Source organism: Triplophysa rosa, linkage group LG23 (assembly GCF_024868665.1).
Source record: "Triplophysa rosa linkage group LG23, Trosa_1v2, whole genome shotgun sequence".
In the NCBI taxonomy this organism is placed as follows: domain Eukaryota; kingdom Metazoa; phylum Chordata; class Actinopteri; order Cypriniformes; family Nemacheilidae; genus Triplophysa; species Triplophysa rosa.
Window position 1 is genome coordinate 15261691 of NC_079912.1, and position 25296 is coordinate 15286986.

Genomic DNA, 25296 nt, shown 5'->3' on the forward strand with positions numbered 1-25296 from the left:
TCAAGAAGTATACAGTAAATACATGTTTATGCCTAACAAACACCAACAGGATTATCACTGTTATCTGATAAAACCCAATAACCAACGTGAGTAATATTATTATAAATAACACTAAAGTCTTAAAACTAGAACTTTAGAGTCTGTCAAAACCGCTCGCACGGGTCCCGTGGTGAACTCTGTGTTCGGCGGGGCACACCGTAGGCACGTTTAGTTTAGATCTAATAACAGAGTGTGCTCGACCATTTTGACTGACATTCAATTTACATGATTATCGACAAAGTGCAAGTCAGAGATTTTTTAAATAAAATTTCCCTCCCTCGTCCTTCCGCGCTGTTCTCATCTAACTGAGTGGCATTAACAAATGTTTTATTTTATGTTTCTCAAACAATAAAAACACAATAATATGGAAATTGATAATTATTGCACTGTCTGAGCTTGTGGGTGACAAGGAAATATTGCATCTGGAAGCAGAGATATTTGAGAAATAATGTGTGTGGGCACAGCATTCTTGGGAGCGTTCTCTGAGCGAGCCACCGAAGTCTGCGATTTGAATAACTCAATAACGCCGCTCGCACACACATACGCGCTTTACGCTGCGAAAATCAAACTTCAGCTCCCTTGACAATGAAGGTGGACAAAAAATAGCAGATATCGAAATATGACAATCAATTTAAAGTGGCGGAGGACTTCTTGCCTAAAAGTGAAGGTGAGCGGCGTGTGTGTAAATCACAGTTTCTTCAACTATTGCCACTTTTGGCCCAGTAGACATTTGGAAAAACTCTTTTTAAACACGCTTCACATTATTCTAGTTTATTACACGGCTCATTTGAATGCTTGATTCTGATTGGAAAGTAGCAACATTTGAAGGTTCATTATTCCCAGATAACAACCTCTCAAAACTAATAACACACGGTAACCCGAATGCAGCAAATCATTTTGATGGTTTTTTTTGACAAATTAAATATAAATGTGTCTTTTAATAACATATATCACATTATATTTACAAATGATTACCAAATTGCCTGTTCGTGACATTTGAACATCGTTTCTAACCTCAACCGAAAGTAAGCAGCTTTTCCTCGCGGAAGGTCTGCATTCGGTAAAAATTTGCTAATAAAATATTTCAAATTCACATTTCATTGACAAATTTTTTTCTCATGTTTCCCGTGTTATAAGCGGGACAATGTACAAGCAGCCGGCTGTTATCGCGAAATAAGCCCCGACAGTGTGATCAGGACCTGACGTGAAGCTTACTTATTTAATTTGTCAAAAAACACTGTACAGTAGTGATCATACATGTATCACAGTAAAACTGATTCTGTTTACGTGTAAAAAAGCAACAATTTACCTCTGGGACACAAAAGTGCCCATAGTTGAAATACCGACATGTATGAACAATTCAGACATTCGAAACAAGAAGATTAATGTCCCTCAAGAGATTTATAAATGTTCATTTAGCGTTCATGTGATTAATAGACTCATTACATATAGTGTTATGACACGCTTCTTGTCGAGCCTGCGATTTGTTTTTTAATAGATTCCTATCAATATTAATTCTTCAGAAACGTTGCGATAATGACTGCGGCTTACCTCCCTTCAGACCCTAAAGACATGGAGAGGAAAACCAGCTGTATATGAATGACTGTTGAAAATCTCATTTAAAAAAAAGCGTGACGGAAAGCGTCCCGTTTCGAGGTTATGAAGCATTCAGATTATTCCAGCGCTCCCTGTACCGCACACGTCTAGCCGAGCGGGCATAAAAAGCCCTTTGTGTTTTTCTTTATACATTAAGAAGCATGCAAAGCGAAAAAGGGATTTATTGCGGGTTTCTATTAACATCAAACCTCAACATTGTAATCGCCTCCCTTTGCCTGAATGGATTAGGCGTCAATGTGGGGCTGTAATCCCCGCGGTGGGGGCTAAATCCTGCGAGAAGAGAAATCTGGGAATGGGTGGCATCAATATGTGTGTGTTCCACTAGATAAAACTCATTGATCACTTTACCTTTTCGCCACCCGAAACGTACATCCTTGTTGTGTAGGGAAGTGGGGTTGAAATCTGCTCAGACGGCAACAGTCGATAGTCGTGCGTGTAATTGTACCAGATATATAGTGACGAGTGCTAGCACCTTTAGTTTTCTACTCAAGACTAAAGCCTGTGTTAAACTACGCTTTGACTGGACGAATGCATATCAACTCCTGTAGGCCAAAGTCTTACGGAATCAAAATAATATAGTCATGGGTCACCTTGCAATTCAAAATGTCTTGCAATCATCAAATTAACCTGGGATTAACAAATGTGAAAACCTAAATCAATTGGAACCATGCCATTGTTTATACAGTCAAAACATACAGATCTAGATTAAAACAGAAAGGCTATCAGCTCCAAAACTTTGTAGTTGAGACATGTTGGATGTGTATTTTTGTATATCTTTTTATCCTTGTACAGCACATTGGACAACAACAGTTGGATTAAATTGTGCTTTAGAAAGAAAGAAAGAAAGAGAGAGAGAGAGAGAGAGAGAGAAAGAGAGAAAGAGAGAGAGAGAGAAAGAAAGAAAGAAAGAAAGAAAGAAAGAAAGAAAGAAAGAAAGAAAGAAAGAAAGAAAGAAAGAAAGAAAGAAAGAAAGAAAGAAAGAAAGAAAGAAAGAAAGAAAGAAAGAAAGAAAGAAAGAAAGAAAGAAAGAAAGAAAGAAAGAAAGAAAGAATTTCTGTTGTCTTCATCTTGATAAACATGTAAAGGCATAGTTTACTCATTTATCATTATTTATTCGCCCTCATGTCATTTCAAACATGTATGACTTTCATTCTTTTGTAGAACACAAAATAAGATATTTTGAAGAACGCTGGTAACCAAACAACACTGGACCCCATTGACTACCATTACATGGACACAAAACCACTGAGACATTTGTCAACAATATTTTATAATCAATTTATTTTTGGGTGAACTATCCGTTTAATGACTAGAACAGGCTGTAAGAGAGACTGTTTGCATCATGACGGACACAAGGCCGTTTTGAGATAAACATAATGAACTCATTGCAATCGTGACTGAAATTATTCATAAGAAATAAAAAGAGCAGGATCTTAATAGACTATAACGTCCTACCACGAACGTCTCATTGGATGATTTTTTGTAGTAAAAACATAATTACTAACTTTAAAAGCTTCAAAGAACCCTAATATCACTCAGAAAAAAAAACGTTTAGCGCCCGATTGTGGTAATTTGCCCATAATTTATTCATCTAATGAGTGTGAGGTCGAGACTATATTCGAGGAAGACGCAAGATGATTGTGCTATGAAAGAAAATCTATTTAAGATATTCAGTTTACACTCCTTCCTCGGACCTCGGTGCAGACCCGGCACAGAACAGGAATTATGAAAGCCAATTTGAATTATTTAACGAATTCCAGAAAGGATTCAAATTAAGTTTTTTCCTCTGCTTCCTTTTCCCTTTCATCATGTCTCATTAAAGCAATTAGCTCTGATGCCTAATAAACTAGAAGCAGTCTCAACTCTAAAAGCCCCAGTCAATGACACAGAGCAGAGAAAACTTCAAAAAAGAAGGCCACAGAGCCACAATTGTATGGTTAAAGCTTCTTATTCGTTCTGTGCGTATGATACAGGCATCTTCTGGATAAGATTTCGTATGATTGTTGGCCTACCAGCAACATGAAATCCACATGCATGATGGCCTGAATTAATGTTAGAGCTTCTTACCTGTACCTGTTCTCAATATGAATGTCTACCATTTGCAAAACCACCAAAATGCTATTAAAGGATGGTTCGCTAAAAACTTGAAACTTCTCTCATAATTCACTCACCCTCATGTCATCACTTCCTTTCCTCAGCTAAACACAAATTAATAATTTGATATTTTAATATGCCTTGCTGTTATCCTCTTGCATAGAATGCAGATGACTAGTCATGAGTCATAACTAGTCATATACATCTGCGATGGCATGAGGCTGATTTTTCAGGAAACAAATCTGTTAAAAATGAAGTCACTTCCACATTAGACGTCACCAGTGTTGGGTGTAACTTGTTACTAAGTAATTAGTTACTGTAATTTAATTACTTTCCCCTTGAAAAAGTAAAGTAAGGGATTACTTTTATTTTTTCTGTAATTTAATTACAGTTACTTCTGATGTAATTGAACTTAATACTGTGTAATATATTCAATAGTGGAAATGACATCAAAATTATAAGTCTAACTTTAAAATGTATGCTTTAATGTCTCCTCACCAGGGCTGAAACGATTCCTCGAGTAACTCGAGTTATTCGAATACAAAAAATCATCGAGGCAATTTGTGTTGCCTCGAAGCCTTGTTTAATCCATTTAACTACAGTACACACGGAGCACTGCGTTTCCCCACGGACCGTTATTACTGACGCACAGCCCGCTAAACTCTATTCATGTTACAGTGCTGTCAAGTCTCACGCATTCACAGTGAGACACACGCATTTTAGTCTGTTCACACTCTCACACGTGTTTCTCATGCTGATAAATAAGTGATAGTTTATAGGGCTGTGACGGTTGCCGTAACAACCGCACCACCGCGATGGTAAAGTGCCATGACCATGGCGAACTGCAACCGGCGGTAGTACACGTCACTCTGACAAATATACTGTAGGTGTAATAAATATGAAAGTTGTGATAAGGATTGCTAGTTGTAGCCTTTCAGTTGTGGATGGTTTTATTTAAAAGATTTTACATTAACAGAAATTATTGGCATACGTTTCCGTTGGTGCGTTCGAGCGCGGGCCTGCACGGCAAAACCCATGTTATTCTACGGGTTTTGCAATGGATCTTGTTGTGAAAAGAACAGATACGTAAAATCAAAACTGGCTATGACCCGCTTGCTTAGTGTCGGAGCGCGCGCAGGTTTTGCCGCGGTTGCGGAGAGACATCTATTCATTTGCGCTCCTGTGCACATCTTCTGAACGCGCATTTAGTGCAGCTGTACACATTTTAATCTGGATGTAACCGGTCCCACTTGCACCGCTCTGCACGGGCCTCGAACCGGTGACGGTCCGGATGGGAGACGGGCGCTCTAACGAGGAGGCTAAAGACCGCAGTCTCTAGCGTCTGTCGCTAAAGCGTCTCTGTTGGTCGGGGAGTGAGGTTTACACACTGCACAGCTCTTCACTAGCTGGCCTCCGTTACATGGACAATGTCAACAAGTAAGTTTCACATCAACGAGTCGGAAAAAGTAAAGTTTTTATGGCAATCTGAATAGGAAAGCCAATGTAGGTTTAAACAGTTTGTTTCAAATGGAATTGTTAAGGACTGTAAGGGTTAATAGGCCACTGACTGAAGTTACTGCAACAAGAGCTTTTTTATTTATTATTTAGCTTTCTTATATCATTTAAGTTTTCATTATTTACTGATGTTTATTTAAATGTTTTATGTGCTGTAGTGTGCCGTTTCACTGATGGATTTGCGCGTTAAACATTGACGGATGTTTCATCCTCATTTATTTCAGATATCATATTTCAATTATTTAACAATTTCAAGTATTTAAATAAGGTCTATATTTCTCTTCCACTCGTCATGTGGTTGCTACACGCAAATATAATCATATAAATATTATTTATATAAATAATATATATTTCTCAACCGCCGCACCACCGCGGTCGATTTGTCTATTACCACCGCGGTGGTAATTATTGAAATGCTTATTGAAACGGTGAACTGATATTTTACTTAGTTTTAGTCTATTTTACGAGTGAAACTTGTTTTCCGGCTGCATTGAGTCCATCAAACTAGATGCGGACTAGTGGACACCGAATCCTGTTAAAACACATATCATCTGTCTGGTCTGCGTGTCTGAGTGAATGAACTGCACAGTTTAACGTGCTACACGCGTGATGCTCATGAATCTGTCTGCGTCTGCGCTGAATGAGGACATGAACTTCACCTCCAGAGTTGCGCTGAGAGTTTATTTCACAAACATGTTATTGTTTGAGTGAAGAAACAGACATACTAAAAAATAAGCGTCTTCTGACAACCTGCCAAAATAAAAGTCATAGGCTATTGTTTGAAATTATTATTTCCATTTTTATTCATGTTTCTTATTTATATATTTGTATTATATTGCATTTTTAATTTAATATGGCAATGGAATGTACTAAATGGGTTTAGTTTTCACAGATATTAATGTATGCTATTTCAGCAATAAAAACTAATTGTTCTAAAAAGGAAACAAATTAGTTGTTTTACTCATTTTAAGAGACCTGTCTTATTTTCTCTTGTATATTTAGTATTGCTTTTTAATAAAGAAAAAGTACTTATTATCCAAATACCCGATTAATCGATGGAAAAATCAGTAGAATACTCGATTAGTAAAAGAATCGATAGCTGCAGCCCTACTCCTCACATTTGTATACTTTGATCAGTTAATACAAATCATTTATATAGTTATTTATTATTTTTTATGAATTAAAAGAGCCGTTTCATGTCTATCCTTGAATCAATTCTAATCACAGATGTAGGATATAGAAAGTAATTAGTAATAAGTAATTAAATACTTTTTGGAGAGAGTAATTTGTACAGTAATCTAATTACACTATTGAATATGTAATAAGTAACTAGTAATTCATTACTTTTTCAGAGTAACTTACCCAACCCTGGATGTCACATGCTTGAACATTAGCGGCTAAAGCCGCGGACACACTTGACTTTTCGTTCCATTGACTTCGATTCATATGCACGCGAATGCGACAGACCGGAAACGCAAGCCCGTCGGAAGATTCGCATTTCGCTGCATAGCAAAGTTCAAGTTTGGTGAACTCTGACCTGCGAATTCACGTCACTAGAGTGCGTGAGACCAATAGAAGATCAAAACGTCACAGCGTGACCTCTCGGTCCAGAAAGGTAAAGGATGGAGGAATTGCTCCCACCCATTTTAGCAGCACCATCCGAACGAATTTCGCATGCTCAAAGTCTAGTCTAACCACAGCATAAGTTAGCGGTAGCATTAAAGGTGCAACAAGACAATTTAGCTGCTTTGCTAACTTGAACCCCATTCTCTGTTTCTTAAACCAAAGAAATGTCGGCAAACCTCGAACCACAAAAAGATACATTTGAAAAAGGTACATTAAAAAATTGCATTTCACTGCTGTCCTTCTGTAACCTCGTATATCCATATTTCGGATTTTTATTTTGTGCCACAAATCATTATTAGTAGTCACCCTTTATGTTTGTCAATGGGTTTTGCAAATATCTAACCAATAAAAAGTATAAAAAAATGCTTGTTAACTTTGACATCACAGTATGAAAAGTATTTTTTCCATTTACTCAAAAAAAGCAAAATTGGACATACGAGGGTTTCATTTGGACAGTGGCGATTTCTGAGCTTTCATGCTGCTATCTAGACTCTTTTGTGCTGTTTACACAGTCTAATGCTGTCACAGAGACTGATTTCCCAGGACAACCATTGCAGCAATATCTTTTTTGTAAGGTTCTAGAAAAAAGGAAATTTACAGCTTTAATACGCAACCTTTTCGGCAATATTACAACTCTTAAAACAAGTATAGCTGGAAATTGCCGAAGCTAATTAGCCAGAATTTCCATGAGTCGCGTTCACACCTGACATCAAATCATTAAAAAAAAATCGTTCAATTTACAGCAAACGCTGCAGTGTGGAAGTCTCGCCTGAGATTGCTACGTTTAAAATCCAACTAGACATTTATGCTTTTTCTCTTTCCCACCCCCCATCTATCCCAGTACTGAAAGAAAAAAACATTAGCTTTCGCTGCTGGCAGTTATACCTGCCCTTCACAGAACCCGGGGATCATAATGCAATCTGGAGACTCATTAAATTGGATTAGACTGTACAGACAGATTATTAAAAGAAAACCATCAGTAAACAGCAGCGTTATCTGCAAAAACAAGGGCACTTCAAGTGTGTCTCCACTCCTATCTCTACAGCTGCTGCAAAACTCGGACGTGTTTTTGTTTGGCAGATTATCTCCAACCTCAACCTGTGCTATTGAAGCAGAAAGGCAAATATTGGTAAGGCTATGGTCAGCTAATAGCTTCAACTCAAACCGGATTCTGAGACGTCGCCTGCAGGGAAGTGTAGCGAAATCACCTCACCCACAATGTGCGTCGGTGCCCTGGAGGGGGGGACAGAAAATGTGCAGGCACCTGAGCCCTGACGGAGCGAGATAACAGGGCAATACACGCCACCGAATATTCCCGAGAGCTCGTTTGGAAACTATAGACATCCAGCACTCACGGATCCCCTGTAAAGCAAAGTTTACAGCCCTTCTGGCATCTGAATAATTCCGCAGGACAATTATGACGGCCTACAAAAAATATTTAAGGGATCACTAAAACGTTCAATGCTTTTTCTTTACGGAGAGGATAAATCTGAGTCGGACGATCCGTACGGAATATCACGAGCAACTTCACAGACTCAGCATTCTGGACCTCTGACATTTATTGGTAAATTGACAGTAAGAACTGCATCGCAAGAGGAAATACGGGACAGCGGCGAAAAGCATACCGAGGCATTATGTATATCAGAATTTGGTGCAAAAGCAACATTAAAGGACAAAAAACACTGCATTTCATCCCCTGATGTTTGCATCAATATTCCGAGACGCAATGTGAAGCGTTCTTGCACGATATTTGCACAAGCGTGGCAAGGCAACGGATACACGCGTATACTCCTGATACAGTAAAATCACACGCCATATGTTCAAAACTATAGAGCAGAGACTTTATGAATTAAATCAGATCTCGCGATCCATCCCCATTGATTAGAATGATGAATTAGGCAGCTGTACTTAGCAACAGTGTTGCCAGCAGGGAGTAGATAATCTCAGCTACAAAACACCTCCATCTTGTCGTGTCTCTACATCAAACAGGCGGGAGGCTCAGTTGCCTTTAAAGGACAGACGAGGCGTAGCAGCCACCTGCCAAAAAACACAAACCGCTGCCATCGTGCGCTGGTCTGGGGAGATATTTTTGACACTTTGATGCTATGTGCCTGGAATCGTAAGATAATTACGTTTCGAGGGTTTGCGACGTTTCCTGGTCTTATGATAAAACACAACCCGGAAAAGTCAAAAGATCAATGTGTGGGTCTATTTTTAAAGGGGTGATTTTACGCCATTTCATGCATTCTAACTTCTTTACAATGTTAAACATGCTGGCTTCTCATGCTTATCATGGTCAACTTGTGAAAAAAACGAGTTGGACGTATTACGTAGTATTTCTGTGCTCGATACACTCCCCCAAGGTTCGTATAGATTTTGGAAACATTTAGTCAAACATGAAAAACAGTTACGTAACAACTTTTCTTAGTCCCTTATTGGGCAATTCTCCCGGAAAAGCACGCCCACGGCAAGGCAAAAGAAGTAGCCCGCCCACACGCCAATCGACGAGCGATAGGAAGATCCGCTTACCATCAAGATTGGCTGCGCTGCGTCAAGATTGGCTGCGATGTGGGCTTGCAGCTCCTTACTCTTGCGATAGTGAGAGAAGTTAATGTGTGTGTGTTTGTTCACGGCATTTCAGTGATGGATGTTATATAAACGGTGGATATAACGCTGGATTTGCAGATCGTTTGTAACTGATAGATGGAGCGGTCCCAGCACTAAAAGATGCCGGACATGAATCGCAAGTGGTAAGTGACACCAAGTCATATCTCAGTGTTTTGTTGCCAATCGGCGCGTACGTGCATAATGTAAACAACACAAACTTATAGTGAATCAACAGTTATGCAGGGGTAATGCGATGATGATTTAGTTCCTCCCCCCACACCCCCAGGAGATTGTCTGTTTTCGGACATAATCATCAGCTGTATCTCTCTTTTATAAACGTGATCAAACTAAATACTCTTCGAAGATATGAAGTATCCAATACTACTATAGGTACTCAAGATTAATATGAAATTGGCAGAGATCGCGTTCAACCGGACCTTTAACCAGCGCTGTTTCTGGGTCACTAATTAAACGCATGCAAATTTACAACACTGACCATGTTCAAAAGGTCAGGTTGTCTTGTTTCCATTTTAGGGGAAAACTTTGAAACCTTCTTAACAAGGCTGGGATCAACAGGGTTTCTCTTGCTGGTAGAGCATTACGCTAGCAACGCAAAGGTCATGGGTTCGATTCCCAGGGAACAAAGATAGTGAAGAAACATATAAATGCATGAATGCAAATTTTGTTATTTTTAACCCAAAAAGTTATAAATTATTTTATATTAGAAATGATATTATAATATTTATTATTTCATAGATGTATTTATTTTATATTTGTATTATTATTATAAATATATTATTTATATTATAATACTTTATCAGGGTTTTTCCTACATAGAGAAATTGGAGGCGGCCGCCTCCGTCAAATTGTGTGCCGCCTCAGGCTCTCGCCAAAAATGATGTTGCGAGTCTTCACAAGTAATGCTGCATGCATTTAACAGACTGTCATTTGTAACTGCCACAGTGGAGGCGCTGTTTCATTATCAGCACACTGAGGTGCCAAAAAGAGTTGCAGAACAAGAGCCAGCCTGTGTTTCATGGCTGTTTGTTTTGCATCCAAGTACGTTTAATTTCTTGAAATTTATTAAATGAACATGATGTACATCATTGTAATGTCTTTAGCTGTGCAGTTGGATCGTTGAATCAGCGTATACTGTACACAGCGAGTTCGCCAGTATGAACGCACATTGCGTTCAGAACGACTCTCACACGATTGACACATTTGAACCGATTCATTTAAACTATTTATCTTTTCAGTCACTAGCGAATATAAGAGATCCTTGAATCATTTAAAGTGAACCACAGAGAATGCAAGATGTGAATGAGCTTTGCTCATTTAGAAAGAGTGGTTAATTCAGTTGGCTATTGTGGGTTGAAAAGTTAGTTGAAATGATAAAAAAGCTTTATTTGAATAAAAAAACATTTCTGTTTGGTTGAATAAAAGTAATGTTTTATATGACTTAATAATTGTCATAATAATAATGCATCTAATTTTATTAGAACTTTTAATATGTCAAACTCAAAGTCACTTTGGTTAAGCCACCTTAAAGGTACGGTAGGCATACGTGTGTGTACAAGATCAGGATGACACCACCTCCGCCTCATTTGGAGCCAGGAAAAACCCTGATTTATATTGTAAATTATTTAATACTTTATTATAAATGTTGTTATTATATTTATATTATAAGTTAATATAATATAATATGAATTAGATTATACTCAAATTGCAATACTCACGAAACAACTTGTAAATACAAAATTATGTAATAAATAATAAATATGCAAAACATTTTTTTATAGCGGACCTTTAGACCTCGCTGAATATAGTCACGCTCCCATAAAAGGCTTTGTAAATGTGTGTTTAAGAACATGTGTGTGGGCGAATCCGAAGTGAGTTTTAGCGCTTGTGGTCCAGAACACAGCTGCTGGTTTCTTAACAAGGCCAAACGAAAGGTTAAAAAGCAACTACCGGAGACAACCAAACAGATGGGGCCAGCGCCAGCAAACAGAACTTCTAAATCGGGAAACATCAAGTCCATCTTTTCAGCTGTGGTTGGGTTAGAGAAAGTCCTATGAGGTGCAGGTCAAAAGATAAAGGTGGGGGTTAGAAAGAAGACGCACCTCGCAGCCTTTCTCTGGGTTTCTCTTCCAGCGTTTTTTCTCCAGTTTCTTCTTCCTTGTAGAGTGGAGCGTGGCATATGTCTGCACCCGAGGGTTCAAGGCCAGAATATTCTAATAGAGAGAGAGAAAAATAATGTATGAGGCAGGTTAATGTAGTTTCGTATTATGCATAGATTTCGATACACAGAGGCTTCAGCTTGTAGTTGAATGTGTGCGTGTGTGTCTAACAACTCCCACACACATTCTTGTACTTGAACAAATGTGAGTCTCGGCAAGGACGTTTCTAACGCTTTGGGAAATCGGTGCACTCAAAGTTTCACAGCTGAACAATTAAGAGAGTTCTGAGGACAAATCATAAAGACTGCCAACAGGCCGCCTTTAAAGAATCAAGAGTCTCCAGATGTTTGTCATTCCTGAACGAAAGCGCCGCAGCATCAGTTCACACTAGAGAGCTGACCTTGAATCTCATTCACTTCCAAAATATGTAACACTTCTGAAAAAAGATTCCACAACCATTCAGACGGCCTCACACACTTGTGTATTTAACGTCATAAAAGGACTTCAGAGAATTTTAAAGAGGTTGCGTTTGCTAAGGCATGTGAAACTATTAAACCTGCTTGTACTAGGGTTTAGGAAAAATCTGGTTTTCTCTAGAACTCTTTTCACACACAGCTCTCTAATTAGCCAAATGAAAAGAAAATAAGAACAATTATATCAATAACCTAGCAACTGCATAGCAACTTATAAAGCCATAGCAACCACACACCAATGCAGGGAAACAACTTGGGCTGAAAAGATTCCTCGAGTGACTCCAGTAATTCGAATACAAAAAATCATCGAGGCAATTTTTGTTGCCTCGAAGCCTAATTTAATCCATTTAACTGCAGTACACACGGAGCACTGCGTTTCCCCACGGACCGTTATTACTGACGCACAGCCCGCTAAACTCTATTCATGTTACAGGGCTGTCAAGTCTCACGCATTCCCCGTGAGACACGACAATAATAAAAATAAAAGTCTGGTTAACTCTGTATTTTTATGTGGACAAATATATTACTATTTAATAGTAAAAAAGAAACTAAAACTAATTTAGATAAATGCATCATGCATAAGCTGAAGTTAGTTGTTTACCTGTGAAATGATTCTATTTTTATTAATGTTTCTTATTTATACATTTGTATTAGGCCTATATTGCATTTTGAATGTAATATGGCAATGGAATGTACTAAATGGGTTTAGTTTTCACAGATATTAATGTATGCAATTTCAGCAATAAATATGTTAATGTTTCTAAAAATTTTAAGAGACCTGTCTTATTTTCTCTTGTATATTTAGAGTTGCTCTTTAATAAAGAAAAAGTACGTACTATCCGAATACCCGATTAATCGAGGGAAAAATCAGTAGAATACTCGATTACTAAAATAATAGATAGCTGCAGCCCTAGCAACAACCCACAATACCTGAGAAGTAACACACAACACCCTAGCAACTGCACAGCAAAGCAAGGGTAACCACACACATTACAAGAGTAACTGCACAGCAATCCCCAAGCAGCTACAGAGCAACGCCCAGAGCCTGAGCCCGAGCAACAAAACACATCACCATAGCAACCACACAGCAACGACCAAGGAACTAAACAAAACATGCTAGCAACCACACAGCAATGCTTGGGCTACCATACATTGATGCACAAAAACTCTCAGAACACCTTTGCGAACATACAAGAATGACCTGACAATTGACCCACAACTCCCTATCATCATGGTAAGCACCACTTACAGTTTCTCAAGAAAAGATAAAAAAAAACAATTAAATGAAATTTCCACTCAACAACACTGACACAAACACACCACGTAAACTTCACTTCAACACTAGAGCGCTAGTAAAAAAATCACACAAGAAAAAAGACAGCGGGGCAATAATGTAAATACAACATTTTTGTTGTTTTCTCCCTTTCCTGTAGCTCACAGGTGTAGTTCAGTCTGTCAGAGTGGCTGGGGTCTACCTGAGGTCACTTCCCTTTGATAAAACCCGAGTGTCAGTCCTCGGCCCTCTCCAGAGCATCCACCAGGAGCCACGCCAGTATCGACCCCTCCCCTCTCGTCCTGACAACAAACCTCAGTGCCAGAGAACACGTGCTCCTGCAAGCACTAGCTGAACGAATACCTTATTACCACACGGCTCATTTTTAACAAACTGGCTTACCCTGTTATTTTTTTACCCTGTAAAATTGATTAAAGTAATAGTTCATTCAAAAATGACATTTCTTTTATTATTTACTCATCCTCATGTAGCCTAATTTCAAACCGGCTTACCTTCTTCTGCAGAACACAAAAGGAGATAACTGCTCAATAAAATAGATATGTTGTAAACCTAAATCTAAGACGTGGAAAAAAGTCTATATGTCTGCATAGACTGTATTCTAAATAATTTTTTAACTATAATTTTTCAGTAGATTCAAAATATATTGAACATATTGCACTTTATCACATTGCCATCAATAACCAGCACAACATAAAACAGTCTCTCATAGCAAATTGGTTTTATGATTGAAGATTTACCCACAGTGATGTGAAAAATGAAAGCTTGTCAATTTGAAATCCAGATGACTTTAAACATAACAGTTTATGATATATATTTTCTTAAGCACTTTCATTCCTAAGCTCTGTTTTAAGACTCCCCTAAAGGCGCCACAAAGCAACACTCTTCTTTTTAACTTCCACAGTCGCTGAGATATTTCTCTTTTTTCAACCTTTCCCAACAACATCGGCGACCAACCTCAATTAGCATCCCGCGGGCAATGTGACAACACGCGAAGCTTCGTCTTTTAAGATTTTCACAGTAGGCTAGATGAAAGTCTATTTCATACAGAGGTATGAGATGTTAAAAGGGCCCGCCGACGTATGGTAACCTGCCTCGCTCCCGCGGCACTTGACTCCTGCGTCTTTACAAACGTCCCACTCTTCGCAAAGCCAGACAGCAGCCTATTAATATTTTAATTTCACACCTAATAAAATGTAGTTAAAGCACAGCGTGAGATACAGGCCGAAACAATAAAATCCACCTCTACCGTTTTATTGCGTGTTACGGACGATATTGCCTAAACGTTTTCATATAACGTGGTGAGGGAAAGCTAATATGTTCTTTGGGGCTAAGCCTCCAGGTAAACCAGGAGCTAATAACAAGGTCGTTCTGAGGAAAAAACTCAGAGGAAAAACAGAATTCAAAGAGCGTAATCCGCCCGAGGCTTCCATCTTTCAACAACTCGGGTGTTCGTAAACAGGAGTTATTACAACGAGGTGGTCTGAAAGATTAGAAATGTACAAACCCAATTAGCATTCGCTGCCCAATGGGGGGACGGACCACAGAAGAGCCTTCATTAATTAAGAAACGCCCTCCGCGCAAAACAACTCCAACGATTAGATCGACCAGAGGCATTAGAAAAATAAACAGCTATTAGAAAATATTAAACAGTGACTTTAGTAAAACGAATTTAAGAACATTTGCATAATAGATAAATTAATAATGTTGACACAATTCCCTGTGATAACTGCCAAAATCTTAAATTTAAGCTTCTTATTGCCAGATTTAGCTTTTTCAGTCGGTTATTCATATTCTAGGAAAGAACGTTCAGATTCATAAAATATTCGTATTGTAATTATATATATTATAATATAATATTTAATACATTTTCATAAAATTTAAAAAAGTTATCAAATTTTTGATAACTTTGGCTGAACCACTGGAACCAAAATACACTAAACTATGGCCTAGGGCAGTAAAAAATATGTTTGTAATTAAAATCTTAGCAATTCCATGCATTTTCACCATACTGACAGTGACAGATGTTAGATTAGATGTTAATACAATGATTAGATGTTAATACAGTATTTGGTTTAAAGTCTCTCTTAAAGTTTAACAGCATTTTTGTGTGTTTTTTAAAGCATAGTTTTCCATAGTCTGGTAAGTGAATTGTCATATTTTATGGTCTATGAAGAGCCATCCCTTCTCCATTTGTTGGGTATTATTAATTCTTGCTTGCACATTTTAAAGTCCCAGTGAAATAAAAAATGACAATCCTTATTTTTTCATGAAATATTGCAGAGTTTCTAGTAAATAGCTTATCAATGTGGGTCATTTTATTTTTAAATTCATGTACCCTCATAATCTTCAGTTAAAATCTGAAAATGCACTTCCGCCCTGAAATGACTATCCATCTCAAATGACGTAAATTAGACGGCTTGGCCGGAGCATCCGTTAACCCCTCCCCTTCAACTGTCAGTCTGCTGCCAGTTTCATTTCAAAATCAATGCAACAGCTGTTTTTACACGTCCAATCAATTCGCAGTGAAAAACGCAAGCCACGCCCACTAATTTTCTCCTTTGAAATTCCTTTTCACTCGGAAATGTGTCAGAATATGGAAGTAAAAATGATCGCAACTTCCGGTTCACTTGAGCACGGGGGCTCTTCTGTTTTTGCCAAGTGGTTGAAGTCCTTAGGGCAACATCATGTTGACCCTGGGACAACATTTAAATCAACCAATCAGATTTCAAAAATAAGTTTACAGTTTATTTTAAATTTAATCTTCCAACCAGGATTAGGTGCTTCTAGACCATTGTTTTTCACTTATAATTTCCCTCTGATTTTAGGGGTAAGTTATGGTTAGGGTTGGGGTTTGGTGTGGGTTTAGGTTTTACTTATAAAAATGTTGTCCTTAGGTCAACAAAATATGTTGCCCTGAGGACATCAACAACTTGACAAAATCAGGTTGAGTGTTCACAGGGACTTTAAAGGAGCAATGTGTAGAGTGGTGAGGTTGCAAATCACCCCTCCCTTTCGAAGCACTCACCATAGGAGAGAGTGACTGACTTGTGATGCGATCGCTTTTCTCTCACACGTACGCAATATAAGCATATAACATGATGTTTATGTAGTTTCATCTGGGTTTTTTCAGAAGGTTATGATGACAGTGGGCTTCAGACAATACACTGACAGCGTTTTCTACTCATTCATATGCAATGAAAAGCTAAACATTTACTTGTATTATAAATCCTTTTAATGTGTTGTTGTGGTTTTGGCCAAAAAACTCCTGGCAAAAGTGTTTTTGAAAGTCATGGCCACTGTTAAAAACACATTAGGCACCACTTACATGCTTTAAAGGTAAAAGTATTACTTTTTCCTGTCAATCAATGTGGATTTTGTCCGTGAAGAATGCACTGTTGCTTTAATTGAGTGTGAGCAGAGCAGCAAAACTAGACTCGTCGCCGAAAGGATCGCTGCGCTGCTGCTTACACGCCGCTTCTGCTCCACGAGCACGCGCTGCTTACGCGTGCGGTATGAATGCTCTCATCTGTTACGCTGGGTTCACACCAAACGCTAACAATCGCGTTCCACGCTCTTTATTACTCGCGGGAAAAGTTGGTTATTTTCGCGTGAGTGACGCGATCTGACAAATATTTTCAACCTTTGCGGAAAACGAGATTAACGCGCGTTCGCGGCAATCGCGCCGTCCGATTTGCGTAATTCGCACCGCCTACCTCGAGTTTGTGTGTATGTTTATTTCTAAAGTAATAAAAAGATAACGCTTCATTATGTAAGGTCTTTATACACCTCTGAAGACATAGTTATGTATATTATATTGCATTTCTGAAAATAGATTCTCCAATCTGTCTCATTCTCTTTTTTAAAATAGAAAACTCATGCATAGATCAATATTTTTCTGATGTCTGGAGTATCAAATCGGATTTAATAAAACATAAACAGATGATTAAATATACGGGTATACATTTTCTGAGAATTTATATTTCAAGTTTTGACTGATAATGTCATATCCATTACGCTAGAATTGTCTATCTCTCAAATAAAAAAGCTCTTCTTTTACTTTGATGCCTGATGGTCAATGAAGCATCTCACAAAAGCTTTTTTTGGACGAGTTATACAACTCAAGTCTTTATCATGAGGATGTACATTATTTCAAACATCTGTTTACGTTTAATTCAAACTCTTAAGTGTAAAACATGTTTTTTAAGTGGATAAAATGCACTCGTGTGTCATTTTATCAATGCATATGTCAATTCCAAGCCATCTGACAGACACGAGAAGCATATGCTGTTTTGATAAGCAGCGCTCTCCGTATCAGTTAAGCCTCTGTCTGGCTGTTCGGAGGGATTTAACCGAATAAAGTGACACTTCTGAGACTAACTCTCCGGCATATCCCCCGTCTCCAGCCCCGTATTGACCTTCTTTCCTCAAGTGTAAAATGTACAAGAGAAACAGAACCGGGCTCAGGCAAACGTTAATGATGTTTGACAGATGTTTAATCTCCCTGAGCTACAGAATGTTTAGATGTGAAAAAAACTCCCAAGTTCTGTATTACACACTACAGCCAGACACTAAATATGAATATATCAGAATATGGCAAGACAGACGAGGATCCGGATGGAGAGGATGGGACAAGTTATAGGAAGGGCTCGGCTCTGTGATGTCAGACGTTACGCATGGACGGAAATCTGATCAACACGAGATGAAATATGCATAGCTCCAAATCAATACGTCCACACGCTGCAGGACTGCAATCGTATTTCAATACCGAACTTCCTCCTACAAGAAAGCAGATGCATGTAAAGGCCCCGTAGGTGAACAACGATCACGTTTAAACACAAAAAGTGTACAAGCAAACCACGCTGGTCGTCTGCTGCCGCTTCACGCTCCCCAGACGGATAAATGCCACCGATGAAGACTGCGGCATGGATTTCTCCAGTTATTCAGGGGTCCTGGAGGATCCGTACCCAAACAGAGGCTAAGTGTGTTATCAAACATTTAACAACAATCATCCGGGTTCCCTGTTGCACGGCTGACCTTTGTGGTTGGAAAAGGCCGCAGCAAGGCTGAAAACACGTCTTGGATGGTTGGGTGTGGGAGTCGATGCGTTTGTTTTTAATCGCCCTTCAATCATCCCGCAGGCCAAACAGATGGATGATCAATTGCCGGTGCTGCCCGGCCAGATCCGGCAACTGCAGGCCCTCGGAGAAAAATCAGACACGGACGACAGACGGTGCGAAATGGTACAACTTCCTGTCTGGAGACTGTACGCTTCAACCTAAACAGGCACATTAACAGATATTGACGGAACAGCAACAGGATCATCTTAAATTTGGCCGGGTGCATGTCCTAAGAGCAGCACCCCTCTCTTTTTTTCCTTCTTGAGCTTGTTTTGAGGTGGTGACACATGCTTGAAACATTTATGTGGCTATTAGCGAAGCAGCTGGTACTGCCCTTTTGCAGTCTAATCAATAACAGCACCATATTGTGCCATAAATTACGTTCAGCGGTCTCGTCCCACACACTAGAGAGTCTTATTATGCACCGAGCGCTCCCGTACATGGGGGAGAACATGCGGCTTAAATTGAACTCCCTAGCACCTTAATCCTCTCCAACAGGAAACGATTTAAAGCTAAAAGAAGGGGAGAAATGACTAAACATCAGCTGCCAGACCGCCACCCTGTTCTTTCTTAGGCTCAGATCAATAGGGGAATTTCCACATATTGATCTACCGTTAGCGAAATAAAGATCAGCACTATCAAACGCAGGCTTTGGATATAATTTGATCTCCCGTAAGATTCGGAACAGCATATGAGACACAGATACGAGTAACACATCAAAATCTCATCTGGGTTGAGGTACTTGAATGAGACTAAATATTAAGTCCGCTAGAAAACGTGAAAACAAATATCACTGACAGAGAGAAAGCAACAGTGCACGGGGCATAATGTCACACTATGTTAAATAGATTCTTAGTAAATAGTGCCATGTGTGCTATGCATCTATCAATATCTTAGTGCTGATGTCAACTTAACACTACATTTGGTCACATTATGATGTTATAATGTTATTTCTGCACAGTGCTTAACTCAAATACATTTTAAAATAAAAATGACATTTCTTTTTTGATGTTTGCTTGTTTTTACATCAGGCAACATTGTATTGGCCTTGTCATGCTCAGTAGTTCAATGTTATGGGAAAACAATGAGTCAAAATCACAGTGTGTTAAAGAAAATATAGCTCTTGGCACAAAGCACAAGAATGCTGACTATTGTGAAAACTACTGAATGAGCTGGAGTGCAACTGTAACATTGGGCCCCAAAACATTTTCAATGTAATAGAATTAGCAAAATAAATATGAATACAATTATAACAAAATAATATAATATATAATATATATTTCAATTGTATTTATATTACGCCAGTAATATAATTAAGATATTATTGTTACTAAAAATATTATCAAAATATAATGAAAAATAGCATATTTAATGCAATTATAATCAAAATATTATACAATAAAAATGGTCATAAAAACAGCACTGCTGTATATGCAGAATAAAAAATACAATAAAAAAATACAATTTACTGTCACTAAAATGTTACTGCCAATCATGTCAATGTAAACTCAAACACTGATTTAAAGAGTGTTTTTGGAGAATGAGCCAAATGTATTTTACATCATTCATTTATACCAAAATGATCAAATAGAACAGGAGCTAAAAGAACTCTAATGTTTAATGTAAAATAATAAAAATGAAAAGCTAGTACAGTTTCTAAGCTTGTCTGACTGCCTATCTCTAATGATCTCTTAGACAAAATGTTAAATGTACACATATGATATTAAATATACTGTATATATTAAATGTATACAAGCAGTGTTAAGGAACAGAGGTCTTTAAATCTATGCAGATGGAAAAGAAACATGAGACTCAACAAAATATACAGTACAGTTTATCAGAATGGACATTCTATTCCCTCTGTGGATCTCACACATCAGAACAGGGTTAAGTGTAATCCAAGCCAACCGATTCTGCATCAAACCTCCTGCAGAGGGCGTCTGAAAGTGCCAGTCCACAGCATACGCATCATCTGCGCCACGCAGACCAACCTGCAAACCTTAAACCCCATAAGCCCTCCCCTCAGCCCGTCAATCAAATCCCCCAGCCACTGGCAGCAGAGCATCATGCACGGCCGGTCCACTCCTCCTGCGAGGCGCTTTAATTCAGTAATGGCCAATGTGAGCCAGAGTATCATTATGCAGCATTTCAAATAGTCCCTGGCCGTGTTGAGGCTCGAAAAACAATTAGCAGAGAAGCAGAAGGAAAATGAAGCATAAAGAATCAGGGCTTGATGACCGAGCCTTTATCTGCTCTCGGCGGAGGAGAGAGAGAGGGGGGAAAAGGTTCAATAAGCCACATGCTTCCTGGGTGTGTGTAAACGAGCCGGCTAGCCTTAGGGAACCTGAGCGATGAACTCCACCGAGGGGGATTGAGTTTGCAGACAGAGATTGCAGAAGACAGCGAGGTCACATGCGATCAGGTGAACGAGTACGCGTACGGACCCCCGGGGGGGGGGGGCGCTGGGGAGGGTGAATTCTGCATTAGAGGGACGGGCAGGTATGTGCTGGCTTTGCAGAAGGACAATGGATGTGTGACAAACCCTCTGTGCCATCTTTGCTGCACTGATTGATTGCAAGAGCAATCCGACTCAACCCTGGCAGAGGTGCAATTACTGATCCAGCACACACGCAACGTGCAGGCCTGCCAACACCTGCATTCGAAACCGAGATGGAGAGCAGAACATGACACATAGCGTCCTGAAAAAACAAGAACAAAATGGGGGCATACTAATCTTTGGTGGTACTTTATATTGGGATACAATAGGCTATATTGGAGAGCTACAATTATATATTTTTTGCCCAGTCCACCCCAATGTGTTTCGCTTGAAAACGCTTCTTTTTCTCTTCGTTTTGGCCTTCCGTCCACAATGAGACAGCGTTTTTGTTAACGAAGAAACAGAGCTTTTTGAAGACGCACTACAAAGTGGATGCATTTAAAAATGATAACGCGTTCCGGTTTGATAGCGCTGATGTCAGTTCATGCATACTTTAGACTGCATTATAGGAGACAGAATATTTAATTACTCGCAGTTAATGTTCGGCAGCGGAGCGCAAGGATAGTTTCATTTGCGCTTATGCAATTTTATAGTCTCGTGTTATCCCTACCTCATTGTCTGTCCATTTAAAAAAAACTCTTTGCTCCACATTGCCGCAACATAATAAGGCATAAAGTTAATAAACGCCTTGGTTGAAGTATGTTGAACTGTCAGTCCAAATCCGATTTTGGTACATATCCGATTGAAATCTGATCATATTTAGCAAGTGTGAACAGCACAGTAAATCACATGAAATCTGTTATTCATGTTATTCATATGTGGTTTAAAATCCTATTCAAATCGCATTTCGGGAAATCCGATAACGCTGAGATCGGACTTGAGTAGCTCGTTATGTTCTCGCGCCACGTGAAACACCACGTTAAAACGTTAGCACGTCACACGTCACTGCAGATACAAGGTTGCCGTGTTGTTGTCTGTCTGCTGGAGGAGACGGAAGCACTAAATAAAGCCGCCCATACCAGCCTCATACGCTTCAGCAACAGGTTCATAGTAACCCAGCGCAGCGGCTACACGTCGTCATTGTAAGAAAACTTGGCGCTGCACAGATTGATCAGCGTATGACATCACCATACTGCGAGAACCACGAGTGTGGACGAAGAGCGTTTTCAAATAATTTTCAAATAAAAACGCAATGTGGACAATCTGATCTCACAGGATTTCATAAAAATGTTACGAGGTGGCTAATTCGTATGAATTCGTACAATGCGAATCATACAAAAACGTACGATTATTAGAAAAATGCAATACTAAAGATTATGTTGGCCTGGCTGTTCCACATGACCTGTGTCAACATATACAATGTTTTTTGTGCTTTTACTCCTTTCAGAAGTTTTCTCTTTTGGGTTTAGCCTTATTAATTCCTAAATTTATGTTCAAATTCAGTATTATTTGGCGAACCTATTTAATTTCTATTATTTAGATAATAAAGGTTCAATTTAACCATGACTATTGCCAAGTATGCATAACAATATTCCCAAGTATGCCTCCAAAACAGTTTGAGTGTGTTTCAATAACATTTTAAAATAATCAATAAAATCTGAAAATGGTATCATGAATTTTGCATCTTAAACTAAAATCATATAGGGGTGGTTTCCCGGACAGGGATTACCTTAAACCAGGACTAGGCCTTAATTAAATTAGGATATTTAAGTCGTTTTTAAAAACATACTTTACAAAAAAACATTACTGGTGTGCATCTTGAGACAAAACAATTTAACTTTCGATCAAGACACCACTTACATTTTAGTTAGTCTTAGACTAGGCTTAAGCCCTGTCCAGGAAACCGCCCCACTAAGAATAAAACATAGTCTGATCTAGTTTGGCAAGTCCATTCTAACAGCTGATTTTATCCTGGAACTGAAAGGCGGGACTTCCACTTCTTATGCCAGTAAAGTATATTAATCATTACTATTAATATTAATATCTGCGGTTTATTTTCCTACAGTTGGTCCGGCTCCTGAAAATATGACACTGTTGCCTGTGAGATGTAGAATCTCTGGCAACGTCTGCTGCAAATATTTGTTGTTTATTTATGCCGCAGACTAGCGAAATGATTTCTGTTCATCATCTGATCTAAAATAAAAACAGCACAAATACCAGTCGCACACATCCAAGCTGACAAAATAATCAGGAAACTGATTTTAGGACTGATGTCTGCCCGCAGGCAACCTCACCTTTCCCAGCAGGGGCTCGGATGAAACCGCTTGCATGGCAAACCGCCGCAAATTGTGCTGAAAACATCCAACATTTATCCCAAAGCGAAATTTCCATCTACACCATGCAGGGGGTAAACAGAGGGAAGATAAATATGAAACGCTCTACTGTTACAGTTTTAAGGGTTAAAAAGCTGAGGGCATGCAGCCTCTGAATGCGCGAGCTTTCGGAGTGGCCGACTATTTCCATAAAATTCCATTTGCATTTTATTTTGGAGCAGTCCCCTGTCAGCGTTCCAGACATCGGATGAGAGCGCGGGCCTGCCGAGAGTCATACCTCTTTGTTTAAATGCTGCATTGCTGTGTGTGTGTTTTTTAATAAACTCTAATAGCAGTCCAGGAGGATTTTAATTAATCTACATGTCTGCACAAAAGGCAAGGGCCCCACATTTAGCGCTTTCAGAAGTGCGGATGGATATTTAAAATAAGACATTTGACAGAACTGCAGAAAAATGGAGGATTTAATTGCTCCAGAGATGGCAATTATTATGAGATTTAGAAAGCCATTTTAAAAGGCAGACAGGAGTCATTTAGTCCCAGTCTTAAGTGCAGCGAAGAGCCGAAGGTCACGTCAGTGTTGTCATTACGGCCTGAATAAAGATGCTAATGAAGGGCTTGACTTACTCTCCTCTGCTCTCCATAAAGGTTGCATTAGTGTCGCCCGGCATGGAGATCCGGCCATCTTTACTCATATTAACATGCGACGAGTCTCGAAATGAGAGCAAGTGCTAAACGTTTTCCACCTTGCGCGCCGTAACCAACACTATTACATTCACAACCAACCTGACTGCAGGTGTGAGGTACAACAGTTCAGAGTTCGGGTCTGTAGTTAAGTATTTGCTCAGTTGTATCTCAAAATTGAAATGTAAACAATATTGATGATAACAAAATGATGGCAACTGAAATGTACAAAATCATTTCAAGAACTTCAGTAGCACATCGAGTGGCTATTTTCTGATTAGTACTCATTACACTGTGATTTGAGAAAGCAATCATTCTTGTCATCTAATTCAAGTGCTCAAATGAACAATTCTGAACATTCAATTCTGTGCAGCCGCAAAACAAAACTCAAGCAAACCAAAGTTGACAAGTCGTCCACTGAATACTGAGATTTTGTTTTATTTTTGAAAATTAAAGTTCCTACAGACTACAAAGGCTTAATATTGAAAGAAACACGGCTTGTGGTATCCAGCTTTTCATTCATGCATTTATCTACAGACCTACAAAATGCCAATAAAATGTCACATTATTTTAAGCACTCGGCCAGAAAAAAAAAGATTTCTCCAGCAAATCTTTGTAACATGGTAATAAGAATTTGTTTCATGTCTGAAAGCTCTCAATATCAAGTTTTGAACTTTCAATAATTTAATTTAATGGAATTTAATAATATTAATCATTAAAATAATGATTTTTAATTTTCATATTACTAAATCATTCATATCAAAGCAAGTCTTATGAAGTAAATTATTGAAATAACAGTCCATTTTGATTTAACAGTGTCTACATCGAATGCGAGTGACGCAACACAAAAAACACCTTGTTCTTAAAGTCGGCATGAAACATATATCCGAGTGAAATGGCTTCTGAAATGAGAGAAAATGTAGGGCAGGACTTGATTTCCCACATCGAGAATTGATTGGATTGTTGGAAGATGGGCGTTGCTAACCAAATGGAGATTTGAATGCGAGGTTGCAGTCAATCGTAGTGGATTATTCCCCACAGGACTCAGCAAGCTCCGCCCTCACGCCATTCCCCATGAAAGGAAGTGATGAGAAGTTGTTTCGAGGGAGGAAGGAGGTCAACGTTTTTGCTTGAAGATTATGAGGGCACATGAATTTAAAAAAAGGTATGAAGTGCACAGACTTATAAAAACACAATTTCAATTAAAAATATGATTTTCAATTTTGATTTCATGCCTTTTTTTATTTAATGGGCTCTATGTATTTTGTCACCTCGCTTACGGTGTT

General features: G+C 38.8%; 1 protein-coding gene across 1 annotated transcript in view; it reads right to left on the reverse strand.

The window, feature by feature from the left end:
* Positions 1-25296, reverse strand: part of dpyda.1 (dihydropyrimidine dehydrogenase a, tandem duplicate 1) — a 154578-nt gene that overhangs the window by 125953 nt on the left and 3329 nt on the right. Inside the window, 1 exon segment of the mRNA XM_057322035.1 lies at positions 11619-11729. The gene's annotated coding sequence lies outside the window, so the exon portion shown is untranslated.